Below are 17,500 nucleotides of genomic sequence, written 5' to 3' on the forward strand. Positions count from 1 at the left end.
GAGACTGACTATATATATACATATGATCAGCAGTTTTAGCACGGAAGCCATGTTATGCCTTGATGCATGGACAATGAAACAATTTAATATAACAAATGTCCTGTGTCCTACACAACAACCAAAAATAGAAAATATCTCATGACAATAGTTGGTAACCCCTTCAATAAGACCATACCAATCACTAGTAAAATATTTCTTTCAAATATTACTCAGTACATGAAAAAGAATACAATTTAATATAATAAATATCCTATGTCTTACACAACACATTGGTGAGTCGCCTGAAAAAAAAAAAAAAAAAAAAAAAACAACATGGTCACGAACAATCGGATTTTTTTAACTAAAAAAAAAAAAACTCTTCAGAGTATCTCATGTTAATAGTAATTAACCCTTTTAATAAAACCATGCCAAACAATACTTAAATCTTTTCTTTCAAAGTTACTTAGATCCCTCCTTAGGTCGATAAAAGCGGCTTTCTTCTATTACTTCCTTTCTATTCCTTATGTTATAAAACTCCATCCAATCTTTACTCCTAAAGCACAGCATCTCTTTGTATCATCTTTCATACAGAGTTCCAGAATAACAATAGTTAACTGCTCAAGTTTTTCCATAAATCAAATTACCTAAACTCGTTAAAAATCCCATTGGACCTCTCCTCTTATATATGAAAAGAGAACTATTTAATCTCTTATTTTTGGTGTTGGGGGACCTGAAATGTGTTTCCTTACTTTATTTTACTTTAATATTAATTTGGTTTTGGTTAATGCTCTGATTCTTTGCTGCATTACAAGACTATTTTATTTTGATTATAAATATATTCGAAAATACAGCATAAAATAAATGAATGAATATACTGAAAAGTAGTTAATGACAATTTTATATTTTTAGGAATATATATATATATATATATATATATATATATATATATATATATATATATATATATATATATATATATCTATATATATATCTATATATATATATATATATATATATATATATATATATATATATATATATATATATATATATATATATATATCCTCTTCTACAATTCTTGACGCAAAGGACCTCATTTATATATAGTTATATAATTATATAAACATATACATATACACACATATATACATATATAAATATAATCCTTCAATCTTATATTTCGTGGAATTTCTTTCCGATGAACCATCATGTGCAAATTGCTATATTTGCTTCTATGTGCATTAGCGTAAAAAAACCAACCAATGAATGTGTCAAATCACAGTGTATATAAGAAGGGGTTATGAAATACCGTACAGTTAAAAAAAAAAAAAAAAATTACTGCAGGAACTATTAGCCCCATCGGGAAAGTTAAAAAAAAATTTCGATCGAGAATTTGAATGCGATTTTACTACCTTTACACATAACTCAAAATTCTTAATAAGATACAAATGACCTTAAAAGATTCTCTCTCTCTCTCTCTCTCTCTCTCTCTCTCTCTCTCCTCTCTCTCTCTCTCTCTCTCTCTCTCTCTCTACATCTAAAAAGGCAAAGACATATACCATTTACTTGAACATGGGAACCCTTCTGGTATAATAAAATTACCAATGCTGTTTGAAATATGATGACTAAATGGGAAGATATATGTTGAAATGATGATCTCAAAAAAAAAAAAAAAAAAAAAAAAAAAAAAAAAAAAAAAAAAAAAAAAAAAAATATTGATTAAGCAAGTTGCTTAAACATCGGTCTGTCCCTTTCATAAGAAACCTCTAATACAAGAATATAGAGTTCAACGTTTTCCCTTCTCATTCTTTTGCTAGGTTCCCTTTGATAGAAATCGCCCAATTCCACCAAGAGTCGATAGTTCAATGTACACTCCAAGGCTTTGTAACCTAATATGAGTGGGTTTGAGTATTTCATATTTCATTTAAATTCTGGCTGTTTTCATTGCTGATAAAATATTCTTTTTCTTTACCAAGCTAATTGATATGTGAGGGAGAGAGAGAGAGAGAGAGAGAGAGAGAGAGAGAGAGAGAGAGAGAGAGAGAGAGAGAGAGAGAGAGAGAGAGCAATTCATTTCACGGCGTCAGGGGTAATGTACAGATGTCAATTGAAAATGAAACAGGCTTACTGCATATAATTCACTTTCATTGCTAAATGCAATGTGTATATAGATAAAATTATGTAGCCATTTTTGAAGCCTCGGTGATAAAATTGTCAAAACAATTTTAGATTGCATTATCTTTTTATAAAGTCAAATTAAACGTTAAAATATTGTATAAAAATACAAGATTTAACAATACAATACAAGAGATGAAATTATGAAACTGTCTTTTAAGCTTTGCTGATAGAGTTTTTAAAAACAATAATAGATTGCATTATGTTTTTGTAGTCAAATGAGACGTGAAGATATTGTGTAAAAATGAGAGAGATTTATTAACAAAATTCCATATATAAAACTTTGAAACTATTTTTTAAAGGTCACTGAAAGATTTGTCAAAATATTTAGATTACATTACTTTACTACAGTCAAATGAAACGTTGAAATTTTTTATAAAAAAACTAGATTAATTGAAATTCTTTATATAAAATTGGGAAACAATTTTCTTAAAATTCACTGATAAAGTTGTCAAAACAATTTTAGATTACATTAACTTTCTACAGTCTAATGAAACGTTAAGAGATTTACTAACATATTTCCTTATACAGAATTTATGAAATTATATTTAAAGATTCGCTGATAGAGTTGTCAAAATAATAGTAAATTACATTACTTTACTACAGTCAAACGAAACATTAAAAATATCATACAAAATACTATATTTATTAGAAAACATCATTTCATATGAAGCCCCACTAAACAGGTGTCATTTGAGAAACAAATAACATGCAAATTACAAAGAAATTAATGCCTGCAACCTCCAGGTTCTGGATTAAAATAACTGAAGCGTTAAATGTGAAGGTCTCTCTCTCTCTCTCTCTCTCTCTCTCTCTCTCTCTCTCTCTCTCTCTCTCTCTCTCTCTCAATGATGATGATGATGATGACGATGATTATGATGAAATAAGAATGCATATTAGAACTCAATGTTTTACAGGTCTCTCTCTCTCTCTCTCTCTCTCTCTCTCTCTCTCTCTCTCTCTCTCTCTCTCTCTCTCTCTCTCTCTCTCTCTCTCTCTCTCGATGATGATGATGATGATGATGATGAAGAAATGAGAAAGCTAATGAGAACTCAATAGTTTACAGGTCTCTCTCTCTCTCTCTCTCTCTCTCTCTCTCTCTCTCTCTCTCTCTCTCTCTCTCTCTCTCTCTATGATGATGATGATGATAATTATGAAGAAATGAGAAAGCATATAAGAACTAAGTGGTTTACAGGTCTCTCTCTCTCTCTCTCTCTCTCTCTCTCCTCCTCTCTCTCTCTCTCTCTCTCTCCTCTCTCTCTCTCAGTTGTTTTAATCAGTTTTTCCCAAGTAAGGTTGTACCTTACCCAATAATAATAATAATAATAATAATAATAATAATAATAATAATAATAATAATAATACCAAAAAGGAGTCCCCTCGCTTAATAGAAAAATTTCAACGTTAGTGGTCTCTCTCTCTCTCTCTCTCTCTCTCTCTCTCTCTCTCTCTCTCTCTCTCTCTCTAAAAATCCATCATTCAAAGGAAAGACCTGTCAAAATTCCAAAGGGATTGTAGGTAGTGGGGAGTGGTAAATATATCCGAGAAGCAGACAATTTTTTTTCCCCGGCGACGAAAAGATCGAGATGGCTTAGCGTTAATGCAGACGAATTCAAGCCAGGATTCTGGAAAAGTTCGACTAAATTTTTTCCTGAGTTGCGCGCATGCAAATATAGCCTTTGGGGTTTTGTTTCATAAGAAAGCAATATTTAACCAACTGATTCTGCTGGAGGACCGACGGTTTTTTGAAGGGGGTTCTTAAGGTCACAGCTGGTTATATTACCAGTTTCATGTTAATTTGAGGACCATCTTTACTGCTGATAACGAGGCCAGGTTTTTTTTTCTGGGGGGGGGGGAGGGGGTGGTTGAAGATTAATCTGTGAATCACTAGAAACCTGATTAACAAATAATTAGTTCCTTTTCTATTACAACTTTTTTCATATTTCCTATCATAGATACATACATCCACACAAACACTCACAAACACACACACACACACACACACATATATATATATATATATATATATATATATATATATATATATATATATATATATACATACACAAACATGCGTATACACACACACACATATATATACAGTATATATATATATATATATATATTATATATATATATATATATATATATATATATATATATATATATACATATCGTGTGTGTGCGTGTGTATGTGTGTATATATATATAAATATATATAAATTTATATATATGTATGTATGTATGTATGTATGTACGTGTGTGTGCGTTTGTGCTTGTGTGCGCGTGTATGTATACTGTATATACGGTCGACGATAATTGTGCGGCAAGTAGAATACAATATGGATCAATGTAACTACAAATTTATACAAACACTGATTTATAGATCTCATATCCAACTGTTTTAGCCTAATAATTTAAACGTCAACTTATAATTCCTCATATTAGTAGATATTAGTTTATGAATGTACGAAAAATATAAGCATATCGAAATTAATGTGTAAGCGACTGAAGTCATCTATTCAATTCAAAGCGGAAAATAGCCAATGTGTCAAACGCTATGTTCAAAGAGCATTCCATTGTCATGTAAATGAGATTATTATTGGTCTAATCATTCGTACTTTGGCATTAGCAAGAAATTTTGCTCCAGGATGTCTGACATAGTGATCGAATTATCATAATTTGATTGTGATACTGTTTTGTAACAATTTCATATTAAGGGTTCCTTTGATTTATTTTTTCTTTCAAAGCGAGCATTTCTTTAATTATATCGTTTTTGAAGTTGATGACAAAGGAAGTGATAACTATTTACCTTCATTTAATTAATATATATATATATATATATATATATATATATATATATATATATATATATATTATATATATATATATATATATATATATATATATAATATATATATACTTATATATATATATATATATATATATATATATATATATATATACTATATATATATATATACTATATATATATATACTATATATATATATATGTATATATATACCATATATATATGTATATATATATATATATATATATATATATATATTCTATATATATATATATATATATATATATATATATTCTATATATATATATATTCTATATATATATATATATATATATATATATATATATATATATATATATATATATATATATGTATATATACTATATATATATATATATATATATATATATATATATATATATATATTCTATATATATATATATATTCTATATATATATATATATATATATATATATATATATATATATATATATGTATATATACTATATATATATATATATATATATAGATATATATATATATATATATATATATATATATATATATATTCTATATATATATATATATATATATATATATATATATATGTTCTATATATATACATATATATATATATATATTCTCTCTCTCTCTCTCTCTCTCTCTCTCTCTCTCTCTCTCTCTCTCTCTCTCTCTCTCCTCTCTCTCTCTCTCTCTATATATATATATATATATATATATATATATATATATATATTCTATATATATATTCTATATATATATATATATATATATATATATACCTATTTATTTTATATATATACATGTATATCTATATAGGTTTATTATTCTTTTATATATATTTGTTTATTTTATATACATACATATTTATTATATATATATATATATATATATATATATATATATATATATATGTATATATATATATATATATATATATATATATATATATATATTATATATATATATATATATATATATATATATATTGGTGTGCTACTGTCTTAAGCACACATTTGAGTATGAGTTGTTTTCAGATGTATTTAGATGGTTTATTGAACACATCTTGGTGGTTTTTAAGTTTTATTGTATATAAACAACTGAGTTAAACATCTCCATCACTGGAGGAAGCTGTGTTGGTCCACATGACCAATTCTGGTGAAGTTTAGATAAGAACTGAACAAATTACTGATATCCCAAAAATCGTACACTTGCTTTAATTTGGATAAGTGACGGAATCGGAAGACACCTGCATCCGGTGACGTCACAAACTTTCACACGAAGAGTTAATGTGTTGACACTAAGAAAGAATGACAACTTAGCATCTTACATCCTGTACACAATTTGAGTTGACCATAGCAAATCTCACGGCCAGCTCTTCCAACCAACATGACATATTACGTCATTTGTTTTAAACATGTAATATTACTATTCTAATCATTACATATGCTCGGCCAGCTATCTCAATTTTTTTTTTACAAAAATTTAACAACAAGCCGAAACATGGTTATTAGGTGTGACTGGACATACGTATCATTCATTGTCCAAACTAGCTATATCCAACTGAGGACGAATGTCCAAATAGGCACATCAAAACTAACAACAATAATGCATACAAAAAAGATATTACCAAAGCAAAAAGAAAAATGCATGATAAAACCAAGATCACATATATGGTACATTGCTAGCAAATGATTACATGGTACCAAAAAACAAAACAAATTCTGACTTACAAATGATTCGGTAACTTGATAAAGAATAATTGTTACCTTTGTCAGAAACAAGATACTCAATATTCAGTGCACAAATACGAATTCCTGGTACGTACACGTACCACGGTTTCGTACATATATATATATATATATTTATATATAGGGCTGATACATTTTATTAGATGCCCATAGATTCTGTTATATATCTTATATTTTTTTCTTTTTTTTTTTTTCTCTTTTCTTTTTTAACATTCCGGCTGATATATTTTTATTAGATGCCGAGAGAAAAAATGATTTATATCCTTTTTTATTTTATTTATTTTTTTTAAATGTTATTTTAAATGTATTTTTTAACAATGCAAATGTAGAGAATTTCTTTAATTACATATTACTAGCGTACTAGTCAGCTTTTCATACAAACATCATCCTGACAAATTACTCCCTTAGCGAATGAGGTGGCCACTCATACAGCTTTGAATTGTATCAGGTAAGGGGTATTGTCAGGGCTATTCAACTCGTTCCTTTGTAGCTGCTTGCTGTGCCGTAACCTACGCCAAACAAGGATGTTCACGGCGATAAAAATTAACGCCGTTCCAAATAAACCTGCTAGTAATATAGGTTGAAGAATCTCTGTGTAAGTCGGCGACAGGTGGTCCTTTTCGGTAAGTTTCATTAAGTGTTTCGCCACACTTCCTTTATAGGGGAGAGGAAGTGCGGGCGTTGTAGAGGTCCACGTGAAGTTCGCGAAGTAAGCACGTTCTCTGATGATTGTCCGTAGGCCAGTCACCATGGAATTCGGGGAAGTCCCGATACAGCCATCTGCTGCGACGAAGATGTGGTTGTAGGATGTGGATCCGTCAGGGCATGATATATTGAAGCCGTCCTTGTCGTATCGTATCCACGAGCCATTATTTAGTCTGCAATTGAATTCTTTATTGTCAAAGGGATAAAGCTTATCCAGACAATTTTCACTTGTATGGGAGAGAGCACCGTCTAGCACTATACCTAACTCGCATGAATCCATCAAGTTTTTACGGAATTCAAATGAGTCAGCTGTACATATTTTTCTATCCATTGCGTCTGAACAGTGAGTTAATTGATTTAAGTCTTTAATGACCGTATATGTTTCCTTGTCTGGGGAAATCAATACGTGTCCTGTCAAACTGGATATTACTGGATTTGAGTGATTCGTCATGAAAGTCGGAAATGGTGATATCCTGTAAGATTGCCAGGCATCAGAAGAATCAAAGGGAATTGTAATCCTAACCTTGTTATTATCTACGTTTACTGTAATTAGGCTGTAATAAAATTCTAACCTATGTTCGTCTAACAAAGGAACATAGCCTAGTTTATCCCTAGTGTTCTCCAGAACTAATTTTAAGTAACGTATAGGCAACAAATGGGGCGACAATACACCTTTAGTTGCTAACGTGATAGCTTCTACATAATCCTTGGATTTCTCAATGAAATGTGCAATTCTGTTATGTATGTGATCTATCTTTGAATCATAATACGTTAATGTTGCTAACAAATCCTGTACTTCCATAATTTGAACGATATTATCTGAATGTTCATTTAACAAATCCATAACTTTATTGATTGAAGCTAACTGATCCCTTAGTTCTGACATAATCAATTCATCTTTATGAGTCAAGAACTCAATTTTCTTATTTTGATTACTAATTTTAAGACGATTGGAAAGTCCTAAACCTAAACTTGCAACAGACCCAAAGATGCTTAATGCAGCATAAATGAACGGATTCCGTCTTTCTTTTTGTTCGTGTCCTACAGTCCACATCAAAAGGTCATAAGCCAAAGATCCTGTCTTATTTTTTAAGTCATCAGATAGCATCTCTGCAACTTTAAATGTTGATCCAAGCAAACTCTTAGTAGTCAAATGAAAATGTCTCCTATGCAACTCATCCAATGATGCAGAAAACCTTGAAATGGCGGTTCTTAAGCTAGTGACATCATTCTCTTGAAGAAAAATTGCTTGCATATGCACTTCGACAATTACGTTGGTTGATGTAATAAAAATGTCTTCTTGTCTTTCAACTATATTGCCATATTTAAAATACATATTCTTAGTCTTAGAACTCATCCCATACGAAAAAAATGTCTGAGCGAACAATATCACTCCCAACAACAAAAAATTCATCTTGGAAATCTGTAACGAGAAAAAATATATGTAATTACTCCTGTATTAAAAAGAAAACTTTTTAGTTACAAAAATTAAAAATTTTTCCTCACTTCTTTTTAATTTCTTATGTGAGACAATGGTACTATTCTCTCATCCGTGGGTTGGGCTACGTTTTGAATTCTAAACCTATTGGCCGTTAATATTTCCAAAATGTTAAATGGGCCTTCAAACTTAGGTGTTAGTTTATAGTTGAGCCCTTTTCTGACATTGATTTGAATATAGATGTTATCACCCACGGTATATGTTTTAGTTGGTTTCGCTATTTTATCATGATTCCTTTTCATTATGATTTGTGATTCTTCTAAATTCTTTCGAAGGATATCATATCGACTTATACTTGCATTTATACATTCCTTTAAAGGATTTGATAGATTAGTTGTAGGCGTTAATACATGGAAAGGTGTTCTAACTGGGGTACCATACAATGCTTCATGCGGTGACATTTTAATTGATATATGATATGAATGATTCAGAGTACTCAGTGCCGCCGGTATTGCAATATCCCAGTTGGGGTCTGATCCCCCTAGTGTTACCCTTAATATATTTAATATCTTCCTATTTGCTCTTTCCACTAGCCCATTCGACTCTGGGTGATATATCATGGTATTAACCTTCTTTATGTTGAGGAATTCACACAATGAGATAAGAAAGTGATTATTAAATTCACCACCCGAGTCTGAGATTATCATGTGTGGAATTCCATGTTTACAAATGTAACACTCGTAAAACTTCCTAGCGCATTCAATCGCAGTTTTAGTTTTAAGCGCTATTAGTTCTGTATATCGAGTTAAAGCATCTATAATTACTAAGAGGTGCTTATTCCCTCTGTCTGACTCGTAAAATCCTGTTAACAAATCTAAATGTATTCTTTCAAAGGGTTGATTGGGAACAGGATAAGCTCCTAAGCTAACAGGTGTTTTCGTATGCCCTTTGTTTTCCTGACATGTGCGACAATTAGCTATGTGTCTTTTTATATCTGTAAGCATTGTATGCCAATAAAACAATGATTTGGCTTTCTGTGACATTAATGAGAACCCAGGGTGTCCATGTAATGGATTTGAATGCAACCAATTCAGGACAGTGGAAACAAGTGAGTTTGGTACTACTACCTGGTCGTTAGTTACATGTGGTGTATTGCGGGTTTTCCTTGTCACAGTCCTACACAGAATATTATCTTTGATTACATAATTCTGCTGCTTATACTTTATATATTCTTTTTCTTTATGATTGCCTTTCAAAGCATTTATAATTGTTTCTATTTTCTGATCTTTTCTTTGCTCAGTCTGTAACAATTCAGCACTCCAGCCTAAATCTTCTTGTTCAGATATTGTTTTTACAATAGGCATGGATGTTGATATATCTATTAATTCAGCTAAAGACTCCGTACAAGATGACACGGGGTTGCGTGATAATGCATCCGCAATGATATTTGCTTTCCCAGGTAAATACCCGATTCTTGCGCCAAAATCTTGAATGATTAAATGCCACCGAGTTCGTTTAGGGCTGTGATTGAAGCCTTTAAAGAACTCTGTTAGTGGTTTATGGTCAGTAAGAACCTTAACGGGATAACCGTAAATTATGAACTTAAAATGCACTAGCGAATTAACAATAGCTAGTCCTTCCTTGTCTATTACTGCATACTTACTTTCGGAAGTTCTCAATTTTCGAGAATAGAAAGCTATCGGGAAAAACTGTTTATCATATTGCTGAAGCAATACCCCTCCCACTCCTAAGTCTGAGGCGTCTGTTGCAATGAAGAATTCCTTACCGAAGTCAGGAAATTTTAAGATAGGAGAACTACACAGTTCATCTTTCAAAGTATTAAACGCCTGTTGATGTTGCTCAGACCATATGAAATCTACGCCCTTCTTCGTAAGATCAGTTAAAGGAGCGGCTATTATTGAATAGTTGCGTATAAAACGCCTGTAATATCCACTACAACCCAGAAATTGCTGTATTCCCTTGACATTAGTAGGTATGGGAAAATTACGTATAGCCGACACCTTATCATGGACTACTTTAAGACCTTGGCTTGACACCATGAAACCCAAATATATCAATTCTGTTTTGAAAAATTCACACTTACTAATCTTTACCCTTAAGTTATGTTGTCTTAATCTCTGTAGTACTAGTTCTAACTTACGTAGATGTTCCTCTAAGGTGTTGGAAAAGATTACAAGATCATCCATATAGGCATGCAATATATCCCCTAACAAGTCTCCAAACACTATGTTAATCATTCTTGTAAATGTTATAGGAGCACAACGTAAACCAAAAGGCATCCGTAAAAATTCATAATGTCCCCTGGCTGTGCTGAAGGCTGTGTATGGGATACTATCTTCTTCTAATGATATCTGGTGAAAGCCTTTAAGTAAGTCCAAACTGGTAAAATATTTATTCTGACCTAACAAAGACAAAATATCGTCAGTACATGGCACTGGGAATCGATCAGGGATCGTTTCCTCGTTTAGACGACGAAAGTCGACGCAGATACGCCATGTTCGATCTTTTTTCGGTACAACTATTAAAGGAAAATTATAAGGGCTATTTGATTTTCTAATGACTCCTTCCTCTAACATTTTACCTACTTCATCATTTATTTCATTCTGGAATTTCATAGGGAGTCTGTACGAGGGTACATATATAATTTTCTGTTTGTCTTTTAACCTTATTTGATGCTCGATCACATCTGTTTTCCCTAAGGATCCATCCGTAGTGGAAAAGACATCTGTATATTTATTTAAAAGTTCAAAAATTTTCTGCTGAATTTCTTCGTCTTGAATGTCCTTACTGATTTTATTTTTAATAGATCGTAAAAGGGATTCATCCGCAACTGATTGAGAGTGATTGATTTCAGCAACGGTAAGAATACGATGTTTATAAACTTCTACATCCAAGATATGTTGATTTTTGTGAATTACTAAAGTGTTATTTAAATGATTACAGACTTCGATATTACATTGCTGATGTGAGCCTACTGTATAAATAGCTTGTGTGACAGACAATCCGTTGGTTTTCAAAGTATCGGAAAGGATTAATATTTCAGATCCCGGTAGTGTTTTCTTTATTTGCACTATTAAATTCGAAGGTATGTTTGGTTCGATATATTGCGTGCAAGATGATATTACGGGTGAACGAGAATTCTGCTGGGTCGCGTGTATTATTTCTTTATTAGTGAGACAAGTTATTGGTTCTTCAACGTACGTTACGGTTACATTTGTCGTCTCCTTTTTATCCAAAACTGACTTTAAAGTATTAGAAGACTTATAGAATTTCCCTTTGATATACACGCCGTGCTTTGCAGGAGCTAAGATAATGTTTTGATTTCCCATAGATGGGTATCCTATAATTACAGCTGGATACATATTAATGTTTTTCACAACAACAAATGTATCGGCAAACGTGCGATTACCGACTCTGAACTGAATATGAGTTATGCCTATGACGTTTAATTCATTATTTCCTATACCTGAAAGTCTGATTCCTGATTTTTCAATCGGAAAGTTCGAAAACAACAAATGATGCGTCTTCAAATCCATAATATTACGTGGACTACCAGAGTCAAAAAATAACGTAAAGGATTTGTGTTCTAAATTTACAGCATATAAGGTTGGCCGTAACTCATTTTGGCTTATTATTGTATGAATTCGTTGCAAATCTACGGGAGCATGCACTGTTTTACTTAATTCGGCCGTGTGTTTCATAGGAAAATCTATTGTCTCACAATTATCTGATAAAACATTAAATTGATTATTCAATACTATTGATGTTGACATAAATGACCTTGACCCAACATCACTCTCTTCCCCTCTAGAGTTAACTATGTGGTATTTGCTTTGCTCTGCACATTCTGAAAATTAGGCTGACTTTGCGAGGTCTGGTTTGACGGCCCAGGCTCAGCGATATTTGAAGAAGTGTTTGTTTGTTTCGGACTCTGAACTGCATTGACATTTTGTTGTTTCTTCTTATTGTTAAAATGAGGATTTTTCTTTTTATTTCCATATGGAACTGACTGTGGAATTGACTGTGTATTTCTAGGATATTGTTGTGTCTTACGCGCGTAACATTGACTATAAGAATGTGATCCTGTGTTGTGAACTGAACAAAATTTCGTTCTACAGTCTGCGCTTATGTGACCTTGACGTTTGCAGTTGTAACACGTCACTCCCGCTACTGGATTATTAATTACGTTCACTGTTTGTGGTTTTGTTTCATTCTTAGCAAAAACTTGAGTTAACACGGGATCGAGATCTGGACACTTGGACATGTGCTTCTTTATCTGTTTATAGACATCCAATTCCGTACTTGCAGGCATTAACTTCTTATCAAAGCACCGCACTAAAGCTTCAGGCAACATAAGTGTCATGCAAGTTAAATACATTAATCGTAAAAAATCTTTCACGGAGATATTATCGTTAGTAACCCAAGTGGAATTACCTAAAATGTCCTGATATTCGTTAAGCCTATCAGCTATGAGAGCTGCTCTCTCAACAACATTAAGCCGATTCATAGTGGCTTGATTAAGTGTATTTCGTAACGTTAACACTACATCCAAAGCCTCTTCACCCCCATAGATCGCGCGTAACCTAACTTTGAAATCATCCCAAGTAACTGCTTCCTGAAATGAAACACCTCTTAAATACGCACTCGCATCCCCCTTAGAAAAATCTATAAAACTTTTAGCTTCTTGTAATTGTACAAAAGGATCTACGATTTGTTTGGCATTTAAATGGGCATCAACGGATGAAATCCATGACTCCACATTTTGTGGCAAGAACCCGTTGACACGGCCTTGAAAAGGAAGGATTGCTGACCTGGCATTTACAAGCGTCACAATTGGAGGAGGATTAGCCTGGCCTACACCACTAGGTCCAGGGGTAGGGCTGACAGGAGGAGCCATGACTGCTGTATTCTTTTTTTTTTCTATCTCTTTGACCCCTTTCAATCCTATCAAAATATCTATATGAGTACAGACGCCCACTGCGTAAACGCATATGTATAATAAAATTCCCCCAACAATGTTACTAATCCCAATACATTTCCCCCCAAGAGTTTATGAAAGAAAAAGGAATTAGCACAAAGAAAGAAAAATTCTAAATGAGAATTCGGAGTTTCTTATAACAAAGTTTAGGAATTCACTCACCCCAGTAATAATTGACTAACGACTTGTGATAACTACACTTCACTGCACAAACTGAAATGAATACAAAATCTTTGTACTTAGCTTATATATGAAGTCGAGTCGTCTCTCTCTCTCTCTCTCTCTTGATGTTTTGTTAGCGATGTCTCGTTCTAGTTTCTTGTAGAATGTAGGTCTTCCTGGATATGTTTTGCAATAGTTGAATGCCAGTCCTTGGGTTTCCTAGGATGTTGATTGAAGATTCTATTTGTATACTAACATATGTTGGTGTTAGCATTTTCGTTGGACTTAGTCAAAATTGTAGATGTTTGTAGATAGTTCTGAGTTCTTGAAGATCTTTATCAGGTATTACAGCTTTTATGTTGAAGTCTTGAAGATATATCTCTGGTTTTACAGCTATTTATTTTGAAGTCTTGAAGATATTTCTCTAATTCTTAGAGTTTAACCGCTGTCTTTGAGTTTAAGCGCTGCCACCATTTATTGGTGTGCTACTGTCTTAAGCACACATTTGAGTATGAGTTGTTTTCAGATGTATTTAGATGGTTTATTGAACACATCTTGGTGGTTTTTAAGTTTTATTGTATATAAACAACTGAGTTAAACATCTCCATCACTGGAGGAAGCTGTGTTGGTCCACATGACCAATTCTGGTGAAGTTTAGATAAGAACTGAACAAATTACTGATATCCCAAAAATCGTACACTTGCTTTAATTTGGATAAGTGACGGAATCGGAAGACACCTGCATCCGGTGACGTCACAAACTTTCACACGAAGAGTTAATGTGTTGACACTAAGAAAGAATGACAACTTAGCATCTTACATCCTGTACACAATTTGAGTTGACCATAGCAAATCTCACGGCCAGCTCTTCCAACCAACATGACATATTACGTCATTTGTTTTAAACATGTAATATTACTATTCTAATCATTACATATATATATATATATATATATATATTATATATATATATATATATATATATATATATATATATTATATATATATATATTATATATATATATTATATATATATATTATATATATATATTGTATATATGTACATATATATATTATATATATACTGTATATATGTACATATATATATATTATATATATGTATATATATACTATATATATATATATATATATATATATATATATATATATATATATATATATATTATATATATATATATATTATATATATATTGTATATATGTACATATATATATTATATATATACTGTATATATGTACATATATATATATATATATATATATATATATATATATATTATATATATATATATATATATGTATATATATACTATAGTATATATATATATATATATATATATATATATATATATATATTCTATATATATATATATATATTATATATATATATATTATATATATATATATATATATGTATGTATATATATATACTATAGTATATATATATATATATATATATATATATATATATATATTCTATATATATATATATATATATATATATATATATATATATATATATATATATATTCTATATATATATATATATATATATATATATATATATATATATATATATATATATTCTATATATATATATATATATATATATATATATATATATATATTCTATATATATATATATATATATATATATATATATATATATATATATTCTATATATATATATATTCTATATATATATATATATATATATATATATATATATATATATATTCTATATATATATATATATATATATTTATATATATATTCTATATATATATATATATTTATATATATATATATATATTCTATGTATATATATATTCTATGTATATATATATATTCTATATATATATATATATACATATATATATATATATTCTATATATATATATATATATATTCTACATATATATATATATATATATATATATATATATTTATATTCTACATATATATATACATATTCTATATATATATATATATATATATATATATATATATATATATATATATATATATATATATATATATATATATATACATATTCTATATATATATATATATATATATATATATATATATATATTCTGTATATATATATATATATATATATATATATATATATTCTATGTATATATATATATTCTATATATTTATATATACACATATATATATATATTCTATATATATATATATATATATATATATATATATATATATATATATATATATATATATATTCTACATATATATATATATATATATATATATATATATATATATATATATATATATACATATTCTATATATATATATATATATATATATAAATATATATATTCTACATATATATATATATATATATATATATATATATATATATATATATTCTATATATATATATATATATATATATATATATATATATATATATATATTTATATATATATATATATATATATATTCTATATATATATATTCTATATATATATATATATATATATATATATATATATATATATATATATATATATATACATACTTATTTATCTTATATATACATGTATATCTATATATATTTATAATTTTTTTATATATATTTGTTTATTTTATATACATATTATATATGTACATATATATATATATATATATATATATATATATATATATATATATATATATATATATATATATATATATATATATTAGTCCTGTCACCTACAATTCTCAATTTTTAAATAGTGAAGAAAGAACCGGATATCAAATATTTCAAAGTTTCTAGAGTAAAAAAAAAAAAACTCAGAACCCCATGCAATACAATGTTTACTTATTTCAGCAGTAAATATATAACAAGAGGTAGCTTAAAGGTGGAAGTTTAACTAATTATTACTATCAACTACAACAACAACAACAACAACAACAACAACAACAACAACAACAACAACTACATTAATGATACCAAAAGAGGCAATACCTCCAGTAATATATTTAAGCAGGGATTGATTGTACTATAGTCAATTCTTTTTAGTGAGGCAGATTTGCACCGACTCGCAGGGATGCCCTTTTAGCTCTGAAAAGTTTCCTGATCGCTGATTGGTTGGACAAGATCATTCTAACCAATCAGGGAGCGGGGAACTTTTCCGAGCTAAAAGGGCACCTCCGCGAGTCAGTGCAAATGTGCTTCATTAAAAAAAAAAAAAATTGAGTATAGTTACCACCTAGACAAATATGCGATGAGTATATAATGAAAATATAACCTCTCCTGTGTCCTGTGACCTTAACCTTGACCACCTCATGTAAATTTTGTTTTAACGACTATTAAAGAATCCCTTTTTAGCCATTGACAATTAAATCTAATTAAAATGTCTTTTGGTGTGAATCATTTAAACACCTAGAACTCCGTCTCCCACACCATTCAAATTTTAAAAG

The 17,500-nt window shown here is 29.4% G+C and overlaps 1 protein-coding gene across 1 annotated transcript in view; it reads left to right on the forward strand.

The window, feature by feature from the left end:
* LOC137634718 (uncharacterized) overlaps nucleotides 1-17,500 on the forward strand; it is a 45,445-nt gene that overhangs the window by 16,422 nt on the left and 11,523 nt on the right. The window lies entirely within an intron of this gene.

The sequence above is a fragment of the Palaemon carinicauda genome, chromosome 45 (assembly GCF_036898095.1).
Source record: "Palaemon carinicauda isolate YSFRI2023 chromosome 45, ASM3689809v2, whole genome shotgun sequence".
NCBI classification, from domain to species: Eukaryota; Metazoa; Arthropoda; class Malacostraca; order Decapoda; family Palaemonidae; genus Palaemon; species Palaemon carinicauda.